This window comes from Pan paniscus, chromosome 2, assembly GCF_029289425.2.
Source record: "Pan paniscus chromosome 2, NHGRI_mPanPan1-v2.0_pri, whole genome shotgun sequence".
NCBI classification, from domain to species: domain Eukaryota; kingdom Metazoa; phylum Chordata; class Mammalia; order Primates; family Hominidae; genus Pan; species Pan paniscus.
Window position 1 is genome coordinate 32154808 of NC_085926.1, and position 24383 is coordinate 32179190.

At 41.9% G+C, this 24383-nt stretch overlaps 1 pseudogene; it reads left to right on the forward strand.

The window, feature by feature from the left end:
* On the forward strand, positions 1-17101 carry LOC100971413 (small ribosomal subunit protein uS2B-like; annotated as a pseudogene).
* The last annotated feature ends 7282 nt before the right edge of the window (positions 17102-24383 follow it).

Here is a 24383-nt window from a genome sequence, read left to right on the forward strand (position 1 = left end):
ATGTGCAGGAAGCAAGAGGACACTCTGGACAACAGATCAAAAGGGGATGAGGAGCAGAGATGTTGGGTGAGGCCAGTGTCCAGGCAGTTACTGAAGCCAGAGTTGGGTGAAGGAAGTATCTGTGTGGCAGGAAGGAAGAAGCGGGAGTCTAAGCCCAGCACAGTGTCCAGGGTGAGGCCTGAACTTCAGAAGTTCACATTTCATTTCTTGCGGGTAATTTATAAATCTTGCATCCCATTCCTCAGGACTTACTCATTCAGGACTCTGTTCTCATTGATCCTGCCGTCCTAAGTGTGACAACCGTTTGAAATTAATTATTGCAATACCCAGGGTAATCACTTGAAGGCAGCACTGCGCAAGGGTTATTCAACCAACATCGTTCATTTAACAGATACTTATTGAGGACATGTCATGTGCTAAGCAAAGTTGTAACTAGGGTCAAGGAAAGCTTTCCTGAGGAAGTGACCCTCGACCCATGTAGCAGGATGGGGTGGAATTAAATAGGGAAGGAAGAGGTGTTTCAGGTAAAGGTAGCAGCATGTGCTAAGGCTCTGTGATGGCAGAAAGCCTGGGAGTGGGGGAAGAAGGGACAGTGCGGTGGTAGCTGGAAAAGTGAGTGGGATGTGGATGCAGATCGGGATTAGAGCTCAGTTTCTGGAGCCTATTAACATTTTCTGAGCCGTTACTATGTGTCGGGCCCTTTCCTATAACTTATTTCAGGGAAGGTGGTAATAGTCCCATTTTACAAAGGCACAGAGGTATGGCTACCACCAGTCTTTCTTCAAGGCACCTCTCCTTCCCAGAGCATCCTTGTCTCCACTGGACACTAAGTCCTACCTTTCCTTCAACACATGGGTCAATTGTGGCTTCAAGTTGAATATCTTACTGATCATTTTGTGCATACAACATGTTCTGGTGACTGGGCAGTTCTCCCTAAGCCAGAGGTTCTACTGATACTGTGTGTCCTCAGTATCTAGCCCACAGATGACCACTAGGGGATGCTCTGTTCCAGTTGGTTCCTGTCTGGAAATAGGCACATGACATGGCGATTTGGCAGATCAAATGACATAGTGATGTAGTAGATCTTGGCTCCACTTCATCCCTCCCTGAATCCATGCATTTTGCCACAAGACTTTACAGGCTTTACAGACAGAGTATATTTCCCAGGCCCTCAAATCTGGCTTTGCTCTTGTGACCTGCTTTGCCAATGCAGTGTGGCAGGAGTGATGGTGTGCCAGATGCAAGCTATGTATATATTTATCAACTCGACTTTCTCCTATACTTTTGCTCTATTTAGTCTCATTTTTAAGGAGATAAAATATGAATTCTATTTTAAATATTTTTATTGCATACAGTAGCTCAAATTCATTTCTTTTTATCTGCTGTCTTGCTTTCCATTACATGAATAAATCCCATTCTAGTTATTCATTTCCCTATTGATGGGATTTAGGTTGTTTGAAGGTTCTTTTTTTTTTTTTTACTAATAAAGAAACAAAATGGAGAATATTTCTGTGCATGCTTCTTGTGTACCTAAGTGAGACTTTCTCATGGGTATATACTGGGAAGCCATGGGATACTCACATCTTCAAATTTACTAAAATATTACTAAATTGCTTTTCAAAGGCCTTGGACCAATCTATTCTCCCACCATTATTAGTATAGAAGAATTCTCATTTCTCCACATTTGGCATCACCTGGTGTTGCCATACTAATTTGTGTAGGTTTTTGCCAATCTGATAGGTCTGAAATGGTATCTGGTTGATATTTTAATGTTCATTTCCCTGATTTCCAAAGATGTTGAGCTTCTTTCCTTGTGTTCGTTGGCCTTCCAATTTCCTTTTGTGAGTTGACTGTGCATATCCTCTGTTTTCCTTTTCTTTTCTTCTTCCTTTTTTTTTTTTTGAGTTGACTTGCTCCTGAAAGTCTGTCCTTACATAATCTTAATATTTTATATTATATATAATGTATGCCTGTATATTATATAAAGATAATATATTAAAGACTATAATATAGTATATGCAATACATTTAAAATATATATCCTTTGTATATTTGGTTGCTTATCTGCACTGCAAAGATCTTCCAGTATTTTATAACAGTTTTATTGAGATGTAGTTCATATATCATACAATTCAACCATTGAAAGTGTACGATGGGTTTTTGTTACAATTTTAGAACATTTTCACCAACTTGAAAAAAAAAACCTTCACCTTTTGGCTATCATTTCCCTATTCCCCCATCCCCAACCCTAAGCAACCACCAACCTACCTTCTGTCTCTATAAATTTGCCTATTCTGGACATATAAATGGAATCATATAATATGTGGTCTATTGTGACTGGCTTCTTTCATTTAGCCTAATTTTTCAAGGTTTATCCATGTTGTAGTATGTATCAGAACTCCATTCCTTTTTATGACCAAATAATATTCCATCGTAGGGATATGCTACATTGTTTTCCCATTCATCAGTTGAAGTAATGTTTACTGAAAAATGTAACTGAAATTCAAAACTGTTTTTAATAGCATCTGATTTCTACTCATCTGATCTGATTGCTTACCCCTGACCTCTCCTCACATATAAATAAAGTTCGTTTTGTTTTTTTGTTTTGTTTTGTTTTTACCATGATGATCAAAAAGTTTCTGACTGGCTTTGAACTGTACTTCATTGGTGAAAATCCTCCATTCCAATCCCTATAATTAAAGAGGTAGGCCTGGGGACCCTTGTTATCCTGTGTGGCCTGGGATCAAGAGCATCAGCATCACCTGAAGCTCGTTAGAAACTCACTCTCGTCTCGCAGACCTGTCTGGATTAGACTCTGAACTTGAAGGAGATCCCCAGGTGAGTCCTGTGCTCATTTGCTTTGACAAGCTCCGCCCTGGACCACTCTTTCTCACCCGGGTGAGTGTTGAAATCACCTGGAAGCCTTTGGGAACAATGCCAAGGACCTGCCCGCCTTTCTGAGATTCTGATTTCACTGCTTTAGAGTGGTTCCCAGACTTAGAATGAATGTCTCCAGAGCTCCCACGGGATCCCACTGAACAGCCAGACCTGATGCAGGTATCTTTGAGGAGCAATCCCAACTTTTTTCTGTAAACCACTTTCATTTAGGGATGTTTAGTCTACATGATTTAAGCCACCAAATTTGCAATTCTGTTAAGCAAAACTGACTGGTTCTCAGTGAAGGAGCTGCAGGCCCCTTTTTAAAGGGACTGGAGTATGACGGCCAGTACACCTTATGAGTGGGTGTCAAGGCTCTGTTGACAAAGATGGTTTGTGTTTCTAAGAAAACCCAGCTGAAGCCCTGTGAAGGGTAGGTTGCCAAGGATGTGCTAGTTTTTCTTGGTTCATTTTCAGTTCCCCGTTTACAAATTTGCTCTGCAAATTTGGAATGGCTACTACTTTAAGCAGCGTTTACCCAAAAGTGACTTCTTCCTTACTCCTGCCAACAGAGTAAATACAATAAGAACGGACATCTTGGGTAGACATCAGGATGTCTCTTTTTAAATAAACCCCATCCTGATCTTATCTTTGCTAAGGAAGCTGTGGCAGCAACAAGCTGTCAAATCAATTTCCCTCCCTTCTCATCCCTCCGACGATTTCCTTGAACGCATGTGTTTCTGTTCCCTGTCACTGGGCTCACACAGCAGTCACCACAGTAACCTTCTCACGGGTGGGGGTGAGGAGTTCAGCATCCACCCTTCGTATCCACAAAAGGCTTTGCCACCTTACTGGGGGGGTTGCCTATGTTTCCTTGTCATTTACAACCCTGCCCCATTTCTGTTCCAGATAGTGGCACAGTAATGCCCCAGATTGAGGTCACTTCTCTTGGAGTTAAAGGAAACAGGAGAGGGATGTGTGGTGTTTGCGCCGTGCATCCTGCCATTATCCAACTCACAGGTATGTGTGTGCGTCCTCTGGACTTTCTGGCTATGGTCTTTTCAGCCACCTCAGAGATTGTGTCACCTTGACTTACCGAAAGGAGTGACCACCTGAGAATCAAAGGCCCCGGGGTTCCTGAAATCCACACCAGGAAGGGCACATACAGGTGTCAAATCGCTTCTTGGGTTCTCTCCACAAGCACCTAAATGACTATGCTGTTAACTTGATCTATTTCTCTCATACTGGTCCAGAGAACCCTGCTTTATTTTCCAGATACCTAGTGCTAATTCTCCTGTGTTTGTGACACTTTCCTAATTCCAAATCTGGGATATTTTTCTACTACTTGAGGCAGATTCCTTAGAGGCTTTTAATCTGATAAAGAGTTCTCAAACCTGGGCAATCCAGGGTGTTAGTCTTAGTTTGAGAGAGGACAGACCTCCTTTAACCCAGCAAGTCAGAGATCTTTCGTGGGTGGTGAGTTCTGTGCCCACAGAAGCCAGCATGGCTTGCTTCGCATAACAGTACCCTGGGCCCGCCGTGGACAATTACTTCTGGTTTTGATCTTCACTAAAGACTTTTGCTTCATTTTCTGGTACACTGCCTTTCTGATCACATTACAGGTCTGCACCTGCGCGTCTGTGCGCATGTGCGTGTCCTTTGTAAATAACTGCCTGTTCTTTTCTTTCCGCCAGTCCTTGCCTGCTCCCCTGCCCTGCCTTTTTTATTTTTTAAACTGGTTTCATTCTTTTAAATCAGATCTCCAATAAATAATCGAGTAACCTGGCCTGAGGTCCCTGCCTCCTGGAGGTGGGAGTATGCACACAATGCTTATTGGCAATTTCCACAGAAGGGCGTTGAGCCGCTTGCAATGTGACTTATTTTTCCTCCAGAACAACTGATCGCAACTTCTGAGACATCTCTGATGTCCTTTGCAAACTCCAGCGTGCATGTTCCTGCATGTGCTCTATTGACAAGGATTTGATGTGAACATCATTTCTTTCAACTTTAGTACATGTATCTGCAGAAGAATCTGTGTTCCTGTTGATTCGCAGAGCTGACTTCTTCATTGGTTTCTATGACAGCTTTCTGAAACAACAGGCTGGGGTGTGTGTGTGTACGTGTGTATGTGTGTGTGTAGAGTAGGAGAGAGAGAACGAGGGGGGAGAGAGAGAGAGAAAGAGAGAAACAGTACACCATGGATTGATTTCATTTGATCATTATGCCTAGGTTTCCAAGTCTGTCACTCTGCTGCATTCCTGTACTATCATGCCTGTCTTCCACTCCCTTTTCTTTTCTTTCTTTCTTTCTTTTTTTTTTCTTTTTTTAAGACTGAGTCTCACTCTGTCACCCAGGCTGGAGTGCAATGGCGCAATCTCGGCTCACTGCAGCCTCTGCCTCCCAGGTTCAAGCTATTCTCGTGCCTCAGCATCCCAAGTAGCTGGGATTACAGGCCTGTGCCACCATGCCCAGCTAACTTTTTGTGTGTTTTTAGTAGAGACGAGGTTTCATCATGTCGGCCAGGCTGGTCTGGAACTCCTGACCTCAGGTGATCTACCGGCCTCGGCCTCCCAAATTGCTGGGATTACAGGTGTGAGCCGCTGTGCCCAGCCTCTCCCTTTTCTTTCTCTGCCCCGTCTTGTTTATTTTCTTCATTCCTAACCATCACATCCAGTTTCATCCACTTTAACACAGAACATTATATGTGATTCTAAATTAATTAAACTTAAGAAGTTTTACTGTTCTCTGTTATTAAATGTCAGCAGAATAGAATGATTTCTTTTTCTTCTTAAAGAAAGGAAAAGGGTGGTAATTAAAATGCTTTCTTTTTCCTCTTGATTTTTTGGATGCCATATATATGGTTTCAATGTCAAAATTTCAAACACCCTGTATGATCTCATCTTTTTTTTCATTTTGTATTAAACCAAGAGCATTTTCCCATAGTATTAAATATCCTTAGGGAATATATTTAACCATGTATAAGTTGATGGCATTTTTAGTGTTTTATTTTAATTTGGGGATACACAACCTAATTATATCCATTGGTCTATTGCTAGTGGTAGAATTACAGGATTTGAAGGGTAGATTTTCAAAGCTTTCAATAAATATGACTCAACTGCCTACCAGCCACGTATGAGTGCCCAGGTTAGTGCCCATCCATCTGGCATTGAGCAATATCTTGGAAAAATACAACTTTGCTCATTTAATAGGTGAAAATGGCATCTTCATATTTTCAATTTGCATTGAAGTATCAGTAAGTTGAAGATTTGGAGATAATAGCATTTAGAAAAGGAAAAAGTTTACTTGCAAGAAATACAGGGACCTCAGAAGGAACTGCTCATCAGATAAAAAACACAACAGGTCATTAACAGCAAACACTGCAAACTTACCAAGGTTACTGAATTTGTAGTTGGTGTGTTCATGACAGAAAACCGGCAATTTTCTTACGGGGTTATCATTTCTACAAAGGCTGGGGTAGTCTTCAGACAGCAGTTTTGCAAAAGTCTGGGATAAAGTTGTTTGCATTAAGTAGTCAGCAACTTACAGGAAATGCTCAGGAGTTCATTTATTTGGGGGGCTAGAATTAGAGAGGGTTCAAAATGTTTGTTTTCCTCTAACCATGGGACTTAACGGAGGCAAGAGATCAGTTTTGCTTCCACGAGACTTTTCAGGTGTAGACAGGATTGTGTATTTCTGCTTGTATAACTGTATGTGTCTTTTGCCCTATTTAATTTTACTGGGTCATACCTTTTGCTTATTGATTTTTATTTCCTATATATTAAAACGCTGTTGCCATAAAATGTAAAAAAAATACTTTCAATGTCGTTTGCCTTTTGGTTTATGATATTTTTATCATAACTAACACTTTTATCTTTATGTAGTCAAATTGTTCAATTAGTTTCCTTATAATTTCTGCTTTGGCACCACACTTAGAAAGTCCTTTTCAGCCGGGCATGGTGGCTCATGCCTGTAATCCCAGCACTTTGGGAAGTCAAGGTGGGCGAATCACTTGAGGTCAGGAGTTCGAGACCACCTGGCCAACGTGGTGAAACCCCATCACTACTAAAATTACAAAAATTAGCTGGGCGTGGTGGTGCACATCTGTAATCCCAGCTACTCAGAAGGCTGAGGCAGGAGAATCCCTTGAACCTGGGAGGCGGAGGCTGCAGTGAGCCGAGATTGCACCACTGCACTCCAGCCTGGGCAACAGAGCGAGACTTCATAAAAAAAAGAAAAAAAAAAAAGGAAAGAAAGACAAAAGAAAGTCTTTTTCAGCTCTTTTTATATTGTTTATAGGCAGCCCACGGAATGGGAGAACATATTTGCAAATCATATAACTGATAAAGGATTGATATCCAGAATATACAAAGAATTCCTACAACTCAACAACAACAAAAACACTCAATTAAAAAACTGACAAAGGGCTTAAATAGGCATTCCTCCAAAGATATACAATGGCAATAAGCACATGAAAGGATGCCCAACATCACTAATCACTAGAGAAATGCAAACCAAAACCACAATGAGATACCACCTCACTCATTAGGAAGGTTTTTTTTTTTCACAGTATGTAGTTAATAACAAGAGTTAGTAAGGATGTGGGAAAATTGGAACTGCTTTGCATTGTTGGTGGGAACATAAAATGGTGCAGCCGCTATGGAAAATAGTATAGTGGTTCGTCAAAAACTTAAAAATAGAATTAGCATATGATCTAGTAGTTCCACTTCTGGGTATATACCCACAAGAATTGAAAGCAAGGATTTAGATATTTGTACGCTGACATTCAGAGCAATATTAATCACAATAGCCAAAAAGTAGCAGAAATCCAAGTGTCCGCTGAGATGAATGGAGAAACAAAATATGGTCTACACATACAACAATGGACTATTCTTTTTTTTTTTTTTTTTGAGACGGAGTCTCGTTCTGTTGCCCAGGCTGGAGTGCAATGGTGCAATCTCGGTTCACTGCAACCTCCGCCTCCTGGGTTCAAGCGATTCTCCTGCCTCAGCCTCCCGGGTAGCTGGGATTACAGGCATGTGCCACCGTGCCTGGCTAATTTTTTAATAGAGATGGGATTTCGCCATGCTGGCCAGGCTGGTCTCGAATGCCTGACCTCATGATCCACCTGCCTCAGCCTCCCAAAGTGCTGGGATTACGGGTGTGAGCCACTGCGCCTGGCCCATACAATGGACTATTCTTTGACCTTAAAAAGGAAAGAAATTCCGACACCTGCTACCACATAGATGAACTTTGGAGATATTATGTTAAGTGAACTAAGCCAGATACAAAAGGATAAATGCTGTATAACTCCACTTATATGAGGTACATAGAGTAGCCAAACTCATGGAGACATAAAGTACAGTGGTAGTTCCAGGGACGTGGGGGAGGGGAGGATGAGGAGTTGTTTAATGAGTACAGAGTTTCATTCTAGGAAGATGAAAAAGTTTTGGAGGTAGATGGTGGTGATGGCTGTGTAACAGTGTTCATGTGCTTAATGCCACTGAACTATACACTTACAAATGATTAAAATGGCAAGTTTTATGTATATTTTACCACATTTAAAAGATATTTTCTCTTAATACTTTATAATTGCATTGTGTACTTTTCAGAACCATTCTGGCTATGAAAGCATCAGCAATTCCTATTCACACTTCAAGTTTACCCATTGGTGGTGACAGGTTGGTGGTTGGGTGCCTGGTGAAAACTAAACCAAGGCTGAGTTAGAAATGAGGACAGACCTTGAGAGATGGAGTCAGGTGTGCTCGTCAGGCTCTTTTGATGACAAGGAACATGGATTTTCTTAGACTACCTGTCCCACTTACTATCACTGCATAACAAACTACCCTAAAACTTTGTTGATTAAGCAAAACCATTTTATTATATGTCACAACTACATGGACGCTGCATGATTTTTTTGACCTACCCTTGGAAGACACATAGTGTTACATCCACTGCACTCTGTTGACTATAGTAATGTCAGCTCAGATTCAAGGGGAAAGGAATCATAGGTCCCCTCCTGATGGGGGAGTGGCAAGGTCACACTGAGGAGAGCATGTGGGATGGAGATAGTGTTGTAGCCATCTTTGAAAAATGGAATCTCCTCCACTGCTAAGAAAAAGAGGATTTATTATAAAAATACAAAAGACTAGAATTAGGAAAAACCTGGAATGGACCAGTTGCTCTGTCTCTGACCTCTGCATGTCTGCTTTGCACTCTCTCTACTCAGTTTCTCTTGGTCTTGTTTGATTTCCCTCAGCCTCTGCTCCTCCCCAGCACACTGGCCTTTGACCTGCTATGGCCTCTCCAGCCTTTGTCAAGCTTCCCCAAATGTGTTAGTTGAAATTCCAGAGAGAGGCTCTGACTGGCTCATCTCATATGTCTCACAACGCTTGGTCCAATCAAATGGAGGAGCTGACACAGGCTGGGAGTAAAGGAAATGAGGAGCTGGGCGGCTCTCAGATCACCCTGCACTGATTCTCACACCTGGCTGCATATTCGGATCACCTGCGCAGCTTTAAAAACATACCCACGGCCGGGGTCCCACCCTCAGAGATTCTGATTCAATTGATCTGGGGTTAGAGGCTAAGTATGCATGTTGTTTTAGATGCATGGTACCCACGCTTCTCCTGAAACCAGGGAACTTTGCTGCTGGCTGTGATACACAGTCAGCAGGTGTGGACAGCAAGCTAGCCCAAAGAGGATCATTTACCAGACAGGGAAAGAAAAAGAGGCTTTTCTTGTTTTCCAGCGTGTGTTGTTGCTTTTGTTGTTTTTTTCACAAATCTCAAAGAATTTGTGAGCTCGAAGAGACCTTAGAGACAATCTAATACAACACATTCATTTCCAGGTATGGAATAGGGCGACCAATCCGTCCTGGTTTAGCTGGGACTGCCCCAACTTTAGCACTGGAAGTACTGCCACATCCCAGGGAAATCCTTCAGTCCCAGGCAAACCGAAAAGGCTGTACCTTATATAGAAACTCCAACCCATTAGCAGTCACTCCTTGTCCTCCCTGCCCCCAGCTGCTGGCAACCATTTATCCACTTTCTGTCTGTATAGATTTGCATACTCTGGACAGTTCATATAAATGGAATCCCACAATATGTGGCCTTTTGTTTCTGGCTTATTTCACTTAGCATGTTTTTAAGGTTCATTCATGAAGTAGCAGGTGCACATACTTCATTTCTCTTTATGGCTAAATAACACTCCCTTATGTGGCTTTACCACATTCATCTGTTGATGGACATTTGGGTCATTTCCACTTTGGGGCTATTATGAATAATAGCTCCTGTGAACATCTGTATGCAGGTTTTTGTGTGGACATATGTCTTTAGTTTTCTTGGGTATACACCTAAGAGTGGGATTGCTGGGTCATATGGTAACTCTATGTTTAACATTCTGAAGAACTGCCAGACTTTATCAAATAAAGTGTCTGTATCATTTTATGTTTTTACCAGCACAAATATGAAGGTTCTAATTCCTCCACAGCCTCACTAGCACCTGTTATTATCTACCTTTTGATTCTAGCCATCCTAGTAGGTGTGAAGTAGTATCTCATTGTGGTTTTGATTTGCATTTCCCTGATGATTAACAATGTTGAACATCTTTTCATGTGCTTATTGGCCATTTGTGTATCTTTTTAGAGAAATGTGTATTCAGATCCTTTGCTCATTTAAAAACTGGGTTATTTATCTTTTTATTACTGAATTGTAAGAGTTCTTACATATTCTAGATATAAGCCCCTTGTCAGATACATGATTTACACATATTTTCTTCCATTCAGTGGTTTTCTTTTCATTTTCCGGAAGATGTCCTTGAAGCATAATAGTTTTTAATTTTGATGAAGTCCCATTTATCTATTTTTTCTTTTGTTGCTTGTGCTGTTGGTGTTATAGCTAAGAAACCATTGCCTAATCCAAGATCCTGAAGATTTAAGCCTATGCATTCTTTTAAGAGTTTTATAGTTTAGCTCTCACATTTATTTAGGCCTTTGCTCCATTTTGATGAAGTTTTGTATATGGCATGAAGTAGGAGTTCAATTTCGTTCTTTCGCATATGGCTATCCAGTTGTTTCACCATCATTTTTGAAGAAACTTCCTTGTCCACTGAATGATCTTGGCACCCTTTTAGCAAACAAGTTGAGCTTAGATGTATAAATTTCTGTCAGGACTCTCACTTCAATTCCATTGACCTATATATCTATCCTTACACCAGTACCATACTGTCTGGACTACTATAGATTTGTAGTAAGTTGTCAAATAGAGGAGTGTGAGTCCTCCAACTTAATTCTTCCTTTTTAAGATGATTGTGGTTATTCTGGATACCTTGAATTCCATATGATTTTTTTTTTAGTTTTTCTCATTACTGTTGGGTTTTATTTTTTAATTAATTAATTTTTAATTGACAAAGAAAAATAGTATATATTTATCATGTACAACATGTTTTGAAATATGTACATTACAAAATGGCTCAATTGAGCTAATTAACAAATCCATATGATTTTCAAGATCAGTTTGTCGATTGCTGCAAAAAAAATCCAGGTGAGATTTTGATAAGGACTGCATTGAAACTATAGATCACTCTAGAGAGTATTCCCATCTGAACAATATTAAGTCTTTCAATCCATGGACATGGGATGTCTTTTCATCTATTTAGGTCTTTATTGATTTCTTTCAGCAGTGTTTTGTAATTTGAGTGTACTAGTCTTATACTTCTTATGTTAAACTTATTCCCAAGTATGTTCCTCTTTTTGATACTATTATAAATGGAAATGGAATTTTTAGATTAATTTTTCAGATTGTTTACTGCCAGCATATAGAAATATAATTGATTTTTGTATATTGATTTTACATCCTTGCTGAACTTGTTTATTAGTTCTAGTAAGTTTTAGTGGATACTTCATAACTTTATAGATATAAGACCTATGTCTGCCAATAGGTAACATATAGTTTATTTCTTCCTTTCAAATCTAGATGCCTTTTATTTTCTTTTCTTTCCTAATTAATTTGTCAGTTAGTTGAATGTTGAGTAGAAGTGATGAGCACAGACACTCTTATCTTATTCTTGATTTTAGGAAAAAAGCATTTGTCTTCCACCATTATATATGATATTACCTATCAGTTTTCTTTTTGTAGATGCCCTTTATCAGGTTTAAGAAGTTCCCTTCTAGTCCTGGTTAGTTGAGTGTTTTTGTCATGAAAGTATGTTCAATTTTGTCAAATGCTTTTCCTGTGTCTACTGAGATGACCATGTGGCTTTTTTCCTTTTTTCCATTCATGTGGTATATTACATGATTTATTTTCATATATTGCCAACCTTGTATTCCTGGGATAAATCCCACTTGGTCAGGGTGTGTAACTCTTCTATTTCACTGGTATTTTGTTAAAGGTTTTTGACTACATTTATAAGGGACATTGATCTGGAGTTTTCTTTTATTGAGTTGTCTCTGGTATCAGGGATAATACTGGCATCATAGAATGAGTTGGGAAATGTTCCCTCCTCTTCTATTTTTTGAAGAGTTTGTGAAAAAATTGGTATTCATTCTTTTTCAAATGTTTGATAGAATTCACCGAGTGAAGCCATCTGAGTCTGGGGCTTTCTTTGTGAGTAGTTATTTGTTTGCTAATTCAATCTCTTTACTTGCTGTAATTCTCTACATAGCATTCATCTTGAATGCTTACACAATACTGTGTCAGGTACAGTGCTAGTTCTTAAATTTCTTTTGGGAGTTTTGGACACTAAGAAGAGGGAAAGGGGCTAGATGCATTCATTCATGGGGGTGTTCTTTCAAAACACTTATCGAATACCCCTGGCTGTGTTCTGTGCTCAGCCCTGAAACTACTAAGACCAAAAAGGCAGCCACAGGATGAAGGAGTGAACAAGCTGATTTCAGATCAGAGTCTGGGTGGCCACCTGCCGAGTGTGAGAGGAGACCCAGCAGTGCTCACTGGTGTTGGAGTCGTTCTTAGCTCCAAACAAACAGTGGTGCCTCAGAGTCCTCTGGCACTTTGTAGGTTATAAAGTGCTTTCACTTGTAAAATCTCATCACAGTTGATCCTTAGAGGCAATTCAGCAAAGTTCATTATCCCTCTTTGCAAAAGATGAGAAAACCAATGTTCAGAGGTCAGTATGAATTCAAACTTTTAGGAAATGCTTCTCCCTTACTAGCCCCATGTAAGGCCCTAGGAGATAAAGATATGACAAGGTTCTTGCCTTCAAGGAGCTGTCGGTCTGAGACAGAAAGAGACAGGAAGTCAGAGAGACATAACAATCTATGATGGTCATCTCACAGGGTGAAATGGAGGCAAAGAGGAGGGGGTTCAGCAATGGTTTCGCCATGAATGTGACCCTTAAAATGTGGCTGGGAGCAACCTGGACATTACAGCAGGAAATAACAAAAGTCATTCAGAACTGGGATGACCATATGGCCTAGTTTCCCCAGGATGATATGTTTGCTTCTGTTCTCACAGTTTGAGTATCAGTAGCACCCTTTTTTCCTCTCAAAATACATGTTTGATATATGCATGCTTTCAAAGTATTTCCCTAAAAAATTGTTGGAATTATGAAGGAAAAAAATAGTAACTTTGCAGTAGAGAAATCTGGCAGATGCTTAATCCAGTAATGAAGATGAATATCTTCACAGATGGTACCAATGAACATCATGTGCCTCCTGTTAAGATTTGCTCAGAACTTTCCACGCTACCCACAGAGGGGTGCATACAGCATTGTTCTGGATTCCAGTCGTAACTTCAACGGAAACTTTCACAATGTCCGGAGCCCTTGATGTCCTACAGATGAAGGAGGAGGATGTCCTTAAGTTCCTTGCAGCAGGAACCCACTTAGGTGGCACTAATCTTGACTTCCAGATGGAACAGTACGTCTATAAAAGGAAGTGATGGCATCTACATCCTAAATCTGAAGAGGACCTGGGAGAAGCTTCTGCTGGCAGCTCGTGCCATTGTTGCCATTGAAAACCCTGCGATGTCAGTGTCATATCCTCCAGGAATACTGGCCAGAGGGCTGTGCTGAAGTTTGCTGCTGCCACTGGAACCACTCCAATTGCTGACCGCTTCACCCCTGGAACCTTCACCAATCAGATCCAGGCAGCTTTCTGGGAGCCATGGCTTCTTGTGTTTACTGACCCCAGAGCTGACCACCAGCCTCTCCCGGAGACATCTTATGTTAACCTACCTACCATTGCTCCGTAACACAGATTCTCCTCTGTGCTATGTGGACATTGCCATCCCATGCAACAACAAGGGAGCTCACTCAGTGGGTCTGATGTGGTGGATGCTGGCTCGGGAAGTTCTGCGCATGCGTGGCACCATTTCCCGTGAACACCCGTAGGAGGTCATGCCTGATCTCTGCTTCTACAGAGATCCTGAAGAGATTGAAAAAGAAGAGCAGGCTGCTGCTGAAAAGGCTGTGACCAAGAAGGAATTTCAGGGCGAATGGACTGCTCCAGCTCCTGAGTTCACTGCTACTCAGCCTGAGGTTGCAGACTGGTCTGAAGGTGTGCAGGTGCCCTCTGTGCCTATTCAGCAGATCCCTACTGAAGACTAGAGCTCTCAGCATGCCACGGAAGACTGGTCTACAGCTCCCACTGCTCAGGCCACTGAATGGGTAGGAGCAACCACTGAATGGTCTTAAGCTGTTCTTGCACAGGCTCTTAAGCAACATGGAAATAAGGCTGATGGAAAATAAACATCAGTTTCTAAAAAAAAAAAAGAGAGAAAGGAAAAATTTGTGCTGAGAAGGGGCAGGAACAGTGGCTCACGTCTGTAATCCCAGCACTTTGGGGGGCCAAGGCAGGCAGATCACATGAGGTCAGGAGTTCAAGACCAGCCTGGCTAACATGGTAAAACCCCATCTTTACTAAAAATACAAAATTAGCTGGCCGTGGTGGCATGCGCTTGTAATCCCAGCTACTCAGGAGGTTGAAGCAGGAGAATTGCTTGAACCCGGGAGGTGGAGTTTACAGTGAGCAAGGATCGCGCCACTGCACTCTAGCCTGGGCAACAGAGTAAGACTCTGTCGCAAAAAAAAAAAAAAAAAAAATGTGCCAAGAGGGACACAACAGCACTTTTGTGATATTGTTGCCAGAAATATATAAACTGAATCTAATCACTAAGAAATATCAGACAAACCCCAACTGAGGGACATTCCACACAACAATTGAGCCACAAAACATATCAAGGTCATGAGAGACAAGAAAGACCAAGGAACCATTCTAGATTAAAGGACACTAAAGAGAAACGACAACTAAATGCAACACATGGTACAAGATTATATCCTGAATGGAAAAAAAGTACATCAGCAGGCCGTGTGAAATCTGAAGACTGTAGATTAGATAACGGCACTGCTATCAATGTAGAATGTCCTTAGGTTTAGGAAATACACATAGAAGTATTTAGGGCTTTTTCAAAGTGCCACAGTTTGGATGATAAATGGTGATGGTGTGGTCTCCCTTTCCAGAACCCAGTGAGAACCCAGCCCTCTCCACTCCCAGGCTGTGGACCTGTCACCATCAACCACCTCAGATGGCCACTCAACTCCTCACCACTGAGAGGGCATTCAGATGAGCCAGGGGCTGGTATGCCCTGGGACACACAAGACCCCTTGTCAGCACCATGCCAACCTGTCCACCCACAAAGTGTCTCCATTCCTCTGGCACCTTAATTCCCTAATAAGGTCTCAGCCAAGGGAAACCACCACTCAGCTTTTCCCAACAGTCAGAAGTAAGAGTCTCAAACAAAGGAAAAAAAACAGGAGAAAAGTTGGCCTTTTTGTGGTCATTTCCGCTTTCTTGTTGGGTGGGCCGAGGCCTCCTCAGACCTGATTCTCTGAATGTGTCCTATGTGGTCTGTAGGCTAAATGGTTAGTAGAGAAACTGTGTTTTTCTTCCAACTACATCCTCTCACCTGACTTACAGGTCTCTTAAAATCAGGTAATCCTCTAGGGCCAGAATATGAGATGCAGACATCTTGGGCAAGCTAATAATTTGGCATTCCCTTAAACTGATGTTCCTTAAATATTTGTTTATGGGGAGCAGAAAGAACTGGTTTTCTGTTCATACATAGACACAGTTTGATTCACTGAATATGCCTCTGCTGGCCGGAGCAGAGTCAGTGGACTTCAAATAAAGGGCAAAAAAATTTCCCCTGGATCTGAAGTCCTAATTCTTTCTCCAGCTTTTCTTTTCTTTTCTTCTTTTTCTTTCTTTCTTTCTTTCTTCCTTCCTTCCTTCCTTCCTTCCTTTCTTTCTTTCTTTCTTACTTTCTTTCTCTCTTTCTTTCTTCCTTCCTTTTTTTTTTTAAAAGAGACAGAGTCTTGCTCTGTTGCCCAGGCTGATCTTGAACTCCTGGCATTAAGCCACCCTCCTACTTCAGCCTCCTGAGTAGCTGGGACTACAAATGCATGCCAGTTTTCTTTGGGATTTTCTGAACCAGACAAATATTTTTAACATCAGTTACAGAATTACATTCTTTTATGATTCAGTGTATCACTTACTATCATCTGTGCCTGGGCTGTGCCTCACTTTTACATGTATTTTATTTTATTTTATTGGATTTTCCCCCTTCATCTCTGTTCTGTGTTTCTTTTTTTCTTTTTCTATTTTTTTTAAGAAAGGGTCTCACTCTTGTCACTCAGGCTGGAGTGCAGTGATGCGATCTTGGCTCACTGCAACCTCTGCCTCCTGGATTCCCAAGTACCTGGGATTACAGGTGCACACCACCATGCCTGGCTAATTTTTGTACTTTTAGTAGAGGCAAATTTTCACCATGTTGGTCACACTGGTCTTGAACTGCTGGCCTCAGGTGATCAGCCCACCTCAGCCTCCCAAAGTGCTGGGATTACAGGTGTGAGCCACCGTGCCCGGTCTCTGTTCTGCATTTCTGTTCCACCCTTCTCCCCATCAGCACTCATTATAATGTGTAGTATTTCCTTAGCTATGACCCTACCTTTGAAAAATACAGAGCACAACTTAGTATATGTATGCATTTTAAGTGCATATAATTGGTAATCCAACTTTAGCTGCATCAGGATGATCTGGAGAAAACACAGATTCCTGGACCAGAGACTCTGATTCAGCAGGTCTGCATGGGGCCTGAGAGTTAACATTTGTAACAGGTTGCCTGGGGATTCTGAGGCTGTGGACAGTGCACCACACATCAAGCTGCACAATTCTAGATCTCCCTTGGTTATAAAATAAATAAAAAATAAAATAAAAATGATAGTAATAAAAATTATTATCATTCAACATCATGTTTTCAAAGTCTGTCTGTATTATTTATGTACCTTAGTTCATTGCTTCCATCTGGTCTAAGTGTCTGTCTCTCTTCAACAGTGTACTTTTCTACTCCCTTAGTGAGGGACGCCTTCCTTAGGTTGCTTCCAACTCCTCTATCACATAGGATGCTGCAATGAATGTTGTTTTCCATGTGTCCTCATGTACCTAGGAATGAGATTCTCTGGGACATATATCCAGGAGAGGAGAATACTGGGCTGTCAGGTACATATTTGCACATCTAATTTCTCTAAGTATTTCCAGACTGCTTGTTCTCCAGGCCAACAAAACCAAACCCACCCCCACACACCATGGTGCATGGGGGTCCATAAACTTCCTGGGAGACATAAAGGAGTTTCCATTTTGATAATAAAATAAATCTGTCAGTCCCTGTAACAGCAAGATTATAAACAATATTTGGTTTCAGAATTTTACCTCACCAACACTGCATGCTGCAGAAATCCTGGGCAGCCAGGTCTGTGCTCATGAGGAATGCGCACACACACAGAGGCACACACACCTCAGCCCCATGACACAGCCTGGCTCAGCACAGGCAGGAGCCATGTTTATTTTCCTGTCTTACTTACCCTCATAAATCAGAGGCCTACTTGATATGGCTCCAACTTCTGCTCTGTGAAGCCTCTGGAAGCAGAACTTGCTCCAGGGTTGCGAGAAGACCATTACCTCCCTGCAGGCTGGACCAGAAGCTTTGTGGCAGTGGCCAGACAACCCATTGTCTGGGATTATCTGATTTCACTCCATAGGGTTGTTTTCCTGTTGTTACCTGATTCTCTCAACAATGAGCATAAAAATAGAATCTTCCTGACTAGCCCAGAGTTTTAAAATTACCAACAAAAGGGTGCAGCAGATGTCTTTTTTGACCTCAGATCCTTTTTTAAAGGCTATCCTCTTTGGCACAACCAAAGGTGAATTGAACATTGCATTCAAATAACCCAGTTTTCCTTTCTAGAGGGGTAAGGGGAGGATTAGTGGGCATATGGTAATTTGTACAATCCTCCAAACAACAGGTAACTACAACCAGCCTGGTTACATTGAAATGCCAGGAACCCTTTGGAAAAAAGTGATCAATTGATTTGGAGAATAGTAAATGTGACTTTAGAAAAGCAGATTTTAAAAATTTCAGAGAAAAGGACATATTCATTCATTCAAGTATTTATTTTATTTTTTTAATTGACAAATAATAACTGTACATATTCTGGGGTACATAGAGATGTTTCAATACATTTAATGTACAATTATCAGATCAGGGTAATTAGCATATCCATCAGCTCAAAGACTTATTATTCCTTTGTGTTGGGATCATTCGATATTCTCCTTCTAGCTATCTAGCCATTTGAAATGGTATAAAATATTATTGGGTTTTGTGGGGGTTTTTTGTTTGTTTTCTTTTCTTTCTTTTTTTATTTTTATTTTTTTTTTTTGAGACAGAGTCTCACTCTGTTGCCCAGACTGGAGTGCGATGGCACGATCTCGGGTCACTGCAGCCTTCACCTCCCGGGTTCAAGAGATTCTCGTGTCTCAGCCTCCTGAGTAGCTGGGATTACAGTCACACACCACCGCACCCGGCTAATTTTTGTATTTTTAGTAGAGACGGGATTTCACCATGTTGGCCAGGCTGATCTCGAACTCCTGACCTCAAGTGATCCGCCTGCCTCGGCCTCCCAAAGTGCTGGGATTTTAGGCATACGCCACCTCGCCTGGCCTGTATAATATGTTATTGTTAACTGTAGTCATCCTACACTGGTATAGAACATTAGAACTTATTCTTCATATCTAGCTGTTCATTCAAGTATTTTATTGAGACTTTTTGAACTAGTGCGGTATTCCATAGGGTGCTGTTTATTGCTCCATCCTTCCCATTTTGAAAAAAATCAGCTATTAATTTAAAAGCAAAAACCTTAAAATTCATGCTTATCAACTTTGCAGATGATCCCAAACTCAGAGAAATGGCAAATAAAAGAGATTGCATAATCAATATTTAAATGATATCAACAGATCAGAATCCTGAGGTGTAGCCAACAAGATAAAAGAGAAATGACAGCTGTATTTATGCATAAAATAAATACAGCTGCACAGGTACGGGATGACAGGTGCCTGGCATTGTCCCAGTTTGTATGACACATGGTTTGTTGTGGAAATCAGATCAGATAATACAGTTTTAGGCAGCATGAGTAGGACAAAAGAGTGGTGGTCAGGAAAAATCAAAGCAGCACCTGACAATCTGCATGCCCAACTCCCCAACACCTGACACTCTGCATGCCCAGCTCCTTCGGGATATGACACACTTCATGAGGTAGGGATTGCATCTGTCCTGTGACCTTCTAGATCCCTGGATGACAAGCAGTGCCTGCCCCCCACATAGGTGCTCAATGCCTGGTTGATGAAAGCATGAAGAAATACCATATTCAGTACAGCACTCCCCTTTCAGAGGGAACATTTAAAATGAAGATCCATCTTGAGGAGGACAGTCAGAATGGTGTGGGGTTTCGATTCTGGGTACAACTAACTTAGGCAACAGAAAGTTTGGGCTGAACATGTGTAATGAACCTGATAACATCTCAAAATATCCAGAGGGCGGTCATGGGAAGAAGTAGAATTGTGCTTCTTGGTCCAGAGCCCAGAAATGCACTGCTGGATGAGAGACAGGCAGGATTGGCTTTAATGTAATACCCTTCTCACAGTGAGGACTGTCGGGTGGTGGAAGATGGACAGCCTCTCACAGCAGTGTGTTCTCTCCCACAGACATGTTCCAGCAGCACCTGATGACTTTGAGGGGATCCTGTTGAGTGAGGAATTTTATGTTCCCCGAATTATGTTTGTTGGATTTCCTCAATTATATTAAAATATAGGAAGAAAACAAAAAAGAAGATCTATAATCCATTTCCGAGGAAACCACCAAAGGTAAAAATAAAAGTATTAAGAAATATTTAGGCTGGGGGCAGTGGCCCATGCCTATAATCCCAGCACTTTGGGAGACTGAGACAGGCAGATCACTTGAGGTCACGAGTTCAAGACCAGCCTGGCCAACATGGTGAAACCCCATCTCTACTAAAAATACAAAAATTAGCCAGGCGTGGTGGCGCATGTCTGTAATCCCAGTTACTCAGGAAGCTGAGGCAGGATAATTGCTTGAAAACAGGAGGTGGAGCCGAGATCATGCCACTGCACTCCAGCCTAGGTGATAGAGTGAGACTCTGTCTCAAAAAAAAAAAAAAAACAAAAAGAAAGAAAAGAAGAAAAGAAAAGAAAAGAAAAGGGATATTTAAGACATTATTTTATTTTTATTTATTTGTTTTTTGGAGATGGGATGTCACTTGTTGCCTCGTCTGGCCTTGAACTCCTAGGCTCAAGGGATTCCCCCCCACCCCTTCAGCCTCCTGAGTAGCTAGGACTACAGGCATGTGCCACTGTGCCTGGCTTTTAAAACCTTATGTTAAATTCTACTTGTTGAAGCTTAAATCGGTAGTGAAAATAAAGGCTATCATTTTTTTAGCTGGATCCAGATTACAAAAGGTCTTGAATATTTGGCCTCCCAAAATCCAAATTGTATTCAGATGGTCTCAAGCAGTTCTCATTTTTTAGGGCCAGTGCTGGCATTCAAAATCTGAAGGGATCCTTTGTTAATCAGCTAGATTCACCATTCCACAATAGATACGCGCTTCAAAACATCATGTTGTACATGATAAAAAACATACAATGATACCTGACCATTTAAATAAATAATAATTTCAAACAAAATAAAACAAAATAATTCAAACAAAAATCTGAAGTGTTCAAAGAAATTGTTCTGAGAAACATATGTGGGTTGACTGCCACCATCAAGGATCATAAAACTTACAACTCTACACCTCTCAGAGCAGAAACTTCCAAGAAGAAATGGATCCCATTTATTGCTAAACCTGCTGGGTTTGTTTCTTTAATCATAAATCTCCACAACTTCCACCTAAACCTCTAGCTAGATTGGCAGAATTGGGTCTATAAAGTAATACAAGTCCTCCCTTGGGATGGCAGGCTGGGAGCCCATTTATCCAAGCAGCCACATTCTTTGCCGCCCAGTGGAGGGGAGGGAAGAGAAGTCTTTACAAGCAATGCCTCCAAGACAGCATGTCTTAAGGTCAGGGTCTCTTGCCTGTGGTGAACAGCTATTAATGTGTCTGCTCAGGATAGCACCCCTCCCCTCTTCTGGCTCTACTCCTTACCCTCATCCTTATCCTCTTGTTTAGAGCCATCTGCTTTCAGATCTCACACCCTAAGCCACAGGGATTGGCAGAGGCAGGGCCCCAACCCCAAATAAACCAATAATATTATCCAATCTCATACCACAGCAATTGGAACAAAGATGCAACCCAAACTGGGCCAAAGGCAAGAAGGGCATCCCTCTCGGATGACAGAGCAGAAGCTGGGAACCTGAGAATTATTGATGCCCGTGTCTTCCATGCCTGGCAGAAGCTAACTCAAGAGAATGAACATAATATCTGTGTGGCAGATTGTGCTTCCAAAAAATGGCCACAGTAATATCTCCCATCACACGTTTTCCAGAACCTGGCCACTCCCCAACAAGAGGTGGAGCCTGTGGCTGTCCCCATCCCTTGAAAAAACTGGGTGGGCCTTTGTGACTGCCTCCATCAGTAGAGAAGGGCAGAAGTGATACTATCTGACTTCTGAGCCCAGACCACAGAAGCAACCCAGCTTCCTCCTGGCTCTCTTTGGGGATGGCTTGCCCTTGGAGCCTGGCTCTGCTGCTATGAGAAGCCACATGGAGAGACCCACCTAGAGAGACCCCTCCAGCCTCAGCCCTGGCTGATCGTCTAGTTGACAGCACCAACTTGAAAGCCTGACTGCGCCATCTTAGAGGCAGATTTTCCCCAGTTGAGGCCTGCAGCTGACACCACATGGAACAGAGACGAGCCTTTCCTTCCCCACCAAACCCTGTCCAAATTGCAGAGTCATGAGCATAATAATGTTGTGGGGCTGCAAACTTCAAAATAGCACGATCTGCTCTCAAAGGATTACCTTTAAAGAACTGTGGGGTGGTGGATAAACAGGCAGCTGACTTGGCATGGGTGGCTCTTCCTAGCAGTGCTTTGCCTAGAGCTGTCCTGGGGAGAGACCTAGGTGTTAACTGGCTGCCCTATTTCGGGAAGCGGTATTGAGTAATGAGCAGGTATGTAGATTTGAGATCCAAAGGAAGCCAGGTTAAAATCTCAATGTCAATCACTTATTTTTTTACAGAGATTGTGCAATTTACTTCTCAGTTTCCCTGATTATTAAATAGAAATATCTTAAGCTGAATTTCTCGGAAAGAGACCCTGAGACTAGGATTCATGCAAAAGTGACATATCAGGAAATATTCCCAGGAGACAGAGAAGGGAAGAGGGCCAAGCTAAAGTGCTATGTCAAGCCAGATTCCATAGAGGAAAGTTTTGGTTTAGTTCCACAAGGGTTAAGGGCTACTGGGGGAAGGAGGTGTGTAAACTGCCAGGCATTTGCAACTAGGCAGCCCAAGAACCATTCTAGGACAAAGAAACCAGAGACTCAGGTGCTGGCTGGGAAGCCTGTGTGCAGGGAAATGGTAAAGGGATCCACAGGGATTAGGAATACGAACAGCACCAACCAGGGGATGACAGCACTGCTCACACCTCGTTATGTTGCTGTGCCTGGCTTCTGGTAACTGCTTAAGAAGCAGGAGGGAGTGAGGAAGAGGAATAGGAGGAGAAGAAGAGGAAGGGGAAGGAGAGAGGAAAACAAAGGGGGAAAGGGAAGAGGAGGAGTGGGAAGAAGGAGGAGGAGTTATCCTGGGGAGGGCTAATACCCCAGTGGGCAGTCACTCTGAAAGGGAAGAAACAGAACTGGCTACGCTCAGACTCACTTCTTTACACTTTGTGACCAACACACAATCCTAAGGTTAAACAACCTGGGCTAAGTCAAGCATCCTCTCCTCTCCAGACCTAAGGAGAACATATCTTACACTATGGAGAAAGAATCTGGAAAGTGCCCGGGTCAGTATGGGTCACACAGAGGAGAAGAATTTGCTCACAGGGTCGCAGCACACTGGCAATCATTTTAGTAGAGCAGTGGATATCTGGTCTAACCAGTGGACAGCCTGATATTAATGAAAAGAAGGATTGAAGGATGGGACAAAACTGTAACGCAGTTGGGATTTGCAAGAAAGTCTTTCCTACAGGGTGTGCTCCAGTAATTATTACTGTGTAACAAACCAGGCTAAACTTTGTAGCTTCAAACGACAACCATTGTATTACGCTCATGGATCCTACTTGTCCAGGAATTGGGAAGGACTTTGTATGGCTGGCTGGCCTCGGCTGCACAATGTCGGAGGCCTTGACTGGGAAGACCTGGAAGCTGGGAGTGACTCAATGGCTGGGAGCTGGAATCAACTGAACACTCACTCACTCACATGTATGGTGACTGATTCTGGCTGTTGGCTGGGACTGCAGCTGGGCCTTTTGGACATAAAACCTGCACGTGGCTGCTTAGGCTTCCTGAAAGCATGGTGGCTAGGTTCCAAGAACAATTGTCCCAAGAGAACCAAGCAGAAGCTGTTTTGTCTTTTATAATCTAACCTTGGAAGCCATGTAGTATCGCTTTCCAACATAGTCGTATGCTCACGCAAATTTCAGAGGAAGAAAAACAGATCCGAATTCTCAATGGGAAGAGTTTCAATATCACATTGTAAGAAGAGAATGTGGGAAGATGTGGGAATTTTGAGAAAAAAAAAATCTGCTATAGGCAACTTGTACATAACCCTGAAGGAAAAAGGGTTATCAGTTTGAATAATTTGGAGAGAAGTTATTATACATTAGCATATGAAAGCTCTGGAGTGTCCAACAGTCAGTCTTATCACTTTGCTCAGCACAGCGTATCTCCATTTTTTTCTGCTTCATACTAGTACATAGAACACTCTAGAGGACACGTGCCTGGACTAAGTTCACCCCTTCAGGAAACCCTTAACCCAACTCGGAATTTCAGTATGTAAGATTAGGCAACTTCTGTTATTCTTTCCCCCAAAACAGTCCCTAATGAATTGGACAGAGCTGTATTCTTGGAAAAACAAAATTTATTGCTTCTCAGCTCTGAATGCAACCTTCAGTATATGCTCTGGGATCAGCCTAGAATTCTTTTAAGCATTTCTTCTTGAAGTAGGGCATGATGTTAATTAAACTTCTCTGTACAGGGTGCTG